A 6,421-nucleotide genomic window follows, 5' to 3' on the forward strand; every position below is an offset into this window, starting at 1 on the left:
CATATCAGCATTTTTTAATTCCTCTAATTAATAACATGTAGATGATTGGATTAGATTGTTATAGATTAGATTATCATTTTGTTATCCCGAGATTTGATAACATTGTTACGACGTCAATCCTAGCAGCAAAGCATCAATGTTTCCCTTAAATTGAGAGTGTCATTTTTCCTTTTATCTCATGTGCTATTGCTGCCTTGTTATCAGCAAAGCCCTCTGGTCCAAGTTTGTGAGCCAAGATAGTGCCGGTCTCACACACTCTCACTCTGACTGATGTCAGGGACTGATATACGTAAATACATAACAATATCAACAACAATAAGCAGTGCAATGACACACAGTTCATTCCTAGGTTACGATTTGACTTAAACAACAAAGACACCGACATGATCTGAAGAGGAGTACCTGTGTGGGTGTCCGCTGAGGGCGTGGGGGTGCTCGTGTCCTTGACGTACAGCAGGAGAGGTGTGGATCGTCACCGAGCCGCTGACCGGATTGATCCCTGGGTTAGAAGAGCAGGGTGGGTCAGAGTGGGCCGCTGTCCACAGACGACTTTTTCCACAGAGTCTCGGTGTCCGAGGCGGACAAAAGTGGGGAACTGAGACGGGACCCGATGTGGTAGAGAGAGATATAGAGGAAGAGAGGTAGGCAGGAAGAGAAAGGGTGAGAGAGGAAGGGAAGAGTAAGGAAGGCGGAAAAAGGGAAAATCAATATATCTCATTTGTCTCCAGTTTGCTGCAAGCGATCACTCCAGAGAACTCCACACCAGCACTGCAGGAAATAGGCTGGAAGGAGTGGAGGAAGAGAGAGAGAGAGAGAGAGAGAGGGCGGAAAAGAGAGAGAAATTCAACTCAGCAGCCTCGTCATACTGACTAGGCTTGACTCTCGTGACTGTCTTTTCAGTAACAAACCATCTAGCCAACTGTCCATAACACTAGCCATCACATGTCAAATTACTGGTCTTGTCTATGTTATCGTATCCTTAGCAGCTCACAAAATCCCAACACAGCAGTTGTTGTGGGTTATTATATTACAGTTATTTTTTCTGTCACCTGTCACAAGATGCATGGTGCATCTAGCTTTCATAGTCTCTTTCCCCTCTACAGCACCCTGAGGGCACAACACTATACGTGCCGTAGCTTGTATAGCTTGTAAGCCTCACAACCACCATTCTCCCTCACTGCACAAAATGAATCCTTCCTCCTTTGTTAAGAATGGTTGTCCTGAGGAGGTCGATGGAGACAGAGATAGAGAGATATATTAGAGAGACACTCCATGGACCCCTGCATACGCTGCTCTTACCTAGAAAAAAAGGAGCTTTAACACTGCAGACAGAGACTGCTGCGTCACAAGGCCGGCTTGTGAGAAAGCAAACACCTTTACTACGAAGGGGGGTGTGATTAGCAGGGGTATTCATACTGTGTTCATTCACAGAGAGGATGATAGAAACTCGACAGAGCAGACACTAGGAGATCCATCCTCGCCTGCCTCATATTCTCAATGGACATGACGTCGAGTCGCCTCTCAATTAATCTGCGTCATCTACGACAGTCACTCAGTGCAGCCGTCAACTTGTTAGCCTTTAGTTGACATGAAGTAACGAGTCAGTCAGCTTGTGAATTTGGTTGAATTTTGAACAACAGCTGGCATTTTCTCCTGCATTTTTCAAAACGCTGTGAAGCCTGAGTGAGGAGAGTTTGAGAGGCAACGGTGCGCGGGTGCCTGGGGAGGCGACCGTGCAAAAACAAGCACACCCAACAGTGTGAAACGGTGCCAGGACAGAAGAATGAAAGGGTCTCGGGGAGATGGGGATGGAGAGATTGCGGGAGATTGGAGGAAACAAGAGCGCCAGCATCGATTCAACAGTCATCATCCTCAACATCATCACTCATTCTCACAGCGGGGTGTACTCTGTATGGCGTTCCAGGTGGGGGTGGAAAGGACCAATTTAGAAAGCTTCAACTCACTCGAGGGCCACCGTAGTCAATACCCGTCTGCTAGCACACCAGCCCACTGAGCAAAGACACGTCTAAAACACGTCTTTTAGACGTCTTTTTTTGTCTTTTTCGGACGTCCAAAGACATCCAATTAGGAGCCAGAATGAATGTTTTTTTTTTACGTTCAGATATTGAACCCGTTTTGCACGTCCACAGACGTCTTAGAGGGGTCCAAGCCAGACGTTTGAATATTGAGGGGTCCAGCAGACGTACAAATGGGGTTCTGGACCGACGGACGTTATTAAGACATGATCTGAACGTCTCCCTGACGTTGCGTGTTTGCTGGGTAGCACACCAGGGCTGCGTTCAAATTCAGCTCACAGAGGCGAACGTTCGTCGCGAACATGTTTTCTCCAAACGGTCACATTTGAACGGCTGAACGTTTCAAATAGTTCGCATAAACCATGGATGTATTTGGCATAAACGCAACAATCCCCATGGGAGCACATCTCCAGTAAGCCTGGGTCCATTGTGATCCTCGTTCTGTTACTGGCGAACTACCTCTCCAGACTGTTAGCAAACGTTTGCGGCGAACACAAAGCTAACGGAAAATAGTTCGCAAACGTTCGCTACCCAGCAAACACGCAACGTCAGGGAGACGTTCAGATCATGTCTTAATAACGTCCGTTGGTCCTGAACCCTGTTTGTACGTCTGCTGGACCCCTCAATATTCAAACGTCTGGCTTGGACCCCTCTAAGACGTCTGTGGACGTGCAGAACGGGTTCAATATCTGAACGTAAAAAAAAAAAAGTTCATTCTGGCTCCTAATTGGATGTCTTTGGACGTCCGAAAAAGACTAAAAATACATCTAAAAGACGTCTTTTAGACGTGTCTTTGCTCAGTGGGTATGTTCGCTGAATTTGAACGCAGCCCTGGTAGGCTACACATCCCCTGCAGCTCTGCCACAAAAACATATCTACATGAGCGTGACTTTCCCTACTGTAGCCCAAATAATTCACATTAAAGTCCTAGTACTTTAGTATTTACAGACCTGTTTACCTCGATCTAGTATTTGCTATTACAGTGTCTGCAAGAGACTTACTGCAGATTTGCCTATTTGAAACCAGTCCTCGTAACTCACAGATACCTATTCAATTCAATTCAGCTTTTTTTCTCTTTGCATAGGTATGTCTGTGGTTCCCATAACTTTACAAAATGTAGTCACCTTGGTAAACTAATTGCTTAAGTCATTTTTTTTAAGAAAATGTTTTTTTTTTTTTTGCCTTAGTCAGCTCTTCGTGATGCTCTCTACCTCTGGTGAAATTGGCAACATCCTAAATTGAAAAGATCAGGCTGTTTTTGTGCGTGGCTGGAAGCCAGTCGCACAGCTAGTATAGCGTTTGTCGGGTTATCACTCCCTCCCTCCCTCCCTTTCTCTCGACAATGTTGGCCTGCATCTCTCTGTTGGCACCACAAGAGGCAATAGTCCCAGCACACCAAAATCAAGAAGGACACCAAAATCAACCCACCAATCTTCACTGCACAAGTAGAGTAGTGGTCAGAGCATTGGACTCCCACCCGGGAGACCGGGGTTCAAGACCCGGTGGGGATGACGTTTCATTATTCTATTCTATTCCTAAGTCACAAGACAATGTAACTTCAATTGTACAAGCTTTCAAGATGGCAGCTGCCTCAAGAAGGAAGAAATACTTGAAGATAAATGAAGTTATTTCCATAATTCCAGACTCATCCCCTATTGGTATAGAAATAACATATACTCTATATTTGGTTCAGTTTATTCTGTTTCCTGAAAAACGTGAAAATAGGACTTTGTCAATTAGTTTAGCAAGGTGACGATGTGTAAACCTTACAAAAGGGAAAGAATCGTGTAAGAGTGGGAAGGAGCACCCGTATACTGACTAGATGAAACAGGAGAGAAGAGGTTAGGTGACCACAGAGCAAGGAGCATTGATGTTGGATTGATCCAGGGTGATCGCTTACGGAAGCGGCAGGGTTCAGCGGGAAGGGAACAGAAAAGACACTGATTCCCAGTGGTGAGAAATTCATTTTAAGGACAACATGTGAGCTTAACCAAGAAACCTGATTCAAGTACCAGAAAATACCACAACATTAATAATACACGCACATTTAAATAACAGTGAAACCAGAACGAGAAGAAATTACTTTGTTCTTAAATAAAGTTGATGTCCCAAAGTCCCCAGCACAATGGACATCTGGACATCTGTCCACACTCCTCTCCCAGTGGACCTACTCTCCTCCATCCATCTGTTATGGAACCAACACCGATATCATGACGATTGTTCCTTTAGGTTTATAGTAGAGCTGGTTTTGTCTTCCTGTTACACCTTTTCTATAATGGGGATGAATAATTGCTGGATTCCGTAGGCTAATGCAATTCTGGAGTAAGAATTCTGCGGATCTCAGAGGGAAATCTATAAAGTGGGTTAATGAGATTCTGATCAATGCACCATTGGTTTCACTTTAATTTAATCATTCATCAGGGGCGGCATTTCCATTGAGATTCCCAGGACTGAAATGTCTTTCCTGGGCATAATTGGACTTCAAGCCTGGTCTGGCTCCAGGACAATGCTGCAGCCACCACCCTCCCGAAGGCATCGCCATTGACTGTTGTACAGTCCCTAGGGGCTGGTGGGTGTTTTCTCGAGACCGTGATGACCACATGACTGCCAATTAAAGGAATATGTGGGGTTGCCAGTCCTCTGCTAAGAGTATTTCTAGATTTTACGGCAGGGAGGCCAGCCAAGAAAGGGTGTGGTGGACTAAGGATGCATCGATCCGGTCAGAGGAGTCACAGACCTGTCTGGAGATGACTCCCAGAACGCATCCTTACACACCGCCTAGAGAATGGTCCTTTCTTGATATCCTGATTATTTATGGAACAAATGGCTGTTTTCATAAATTCTTCAGCGCATGGGATCTTGAGTTCAGGCAGCAAGCTGAGACAGCACGTCATCAGGTGGCTTGTGGATTAACCAGCTGGCACATCCAAGCACATACAAGGAAGTGTGTTTAAGCTGGCCTGACCTTCACTCCTCGTCTTCTCTGCTGCTGTTATCGCCATCTGTGTGATGTGACAGGGCCGTGCTGGCCATCTGTAGGTTCTGGAGAATCACAGAACGGCCGCCGGTGATAACGGCCGTCGGCCGCCTGGTGGCTGTGGTACCGTCGACCCCCCCCCCCCCCCCACCCCGGCTGGGTCAGGCTCCAGGGCCGTTTTTTCATCCCAGCACGTCCCTGTGTAATGATGTTGCTGCCAGCCCCCCCACCACCCCAGACTCTACCCCCGTTGGCTCTGTTGTGTGTTGCATGTCCTGTATGGTGCTCCCTGCCGAAACGCAGTTATGTAATGCGGCCATGCATTTATTTTATTTACATTAGACAAATAGGGCCACTCAGAGAAGAGCTATCACTGAATAAATTGTTGAACTAAATACACAAGTTTTCCTGACTGAATCGAGATAATGGTCATCTTATCAAACGTTATATTACAATAAAGTATGAGTACCTATTTGAGTCTTACCAGCTGGTTTGTAGCTTGCTGTGTGTTTGGGGTGTGGCTGCACAATAGGTATGGGCCTATGGGAGACCATGGGAGAGAATGAAATAAACAATCTGCCATACATCAGTGAGATAAATATTTACATCCACCATAATTCGGCTGTATAACGCTGGCTGACTCCTCCAGCGTGCATGGAGATCTCTGAGGCCCACGACAGCAACTTTACAGGACTAATCAACCTGACTTATGGACTGGATAGCACTTTGATTAGACTGTACTGTGATTGACTTCTTTTATTAACCGTTTTTAATATACTGTGTGAGTAGCAGTATTTTTTTAGTTATTTGTATATTGTGTCCACCCTATTTATCCTCTATTTATTATGTATTCTTATTCTGCATATTTGATTAACCTTACTCTCTTAATCTGCTGTGAAACAGAAATTTCCCCATGGGGATAAATAAAGAGCTATCTATCTATCTATCTATCTATCTATCTATCTATCTATCTATCTATCTGTCTATCTATCTATCTATCTATCTATCTATCTATCTATATATCTATCTATCTATCTATCTATCTATCTATGACTTCAGAGAGACATTATTGCACTTGCATTCACTACATATGGAATGTGATAGATTTTACTAGTATTTTCTAGTATATTTAAGTATTTTCTGAAACGGGGTTAAAGGACTGGCTTCAATATTGTAGAGACAAAGGGTGATGGTTTGGCGTCTCAGTAAGTGATATTATATGTTTGAGAACATCTTATCTGTTGGCTAGAAGCCTTCTCAGTGATGTGTGCTCATACTACTAGATGTGTGACGCTCAAAAGGGGGGTGAAGATAACCTGGTGGTGTGGGCATCTTACGACCACGAGACGAAGGGGAGTGAGAAGGGAACTTAAGATGGTGATAAGAATGTGTCTCTTTGTTGAGAGTG

Source organism: Borostomias antarcticus, assembly GCF_949987555.1.
Source record: "Borostomias antarcticus genome assembly, chromosome: 23".
Lineage (NCBI taxonomy): Eukaryota > Metazoa > Chordata > Actinopteri > Stomiiformes > Stomiidae > Borostomias > Borostomias antarcticus.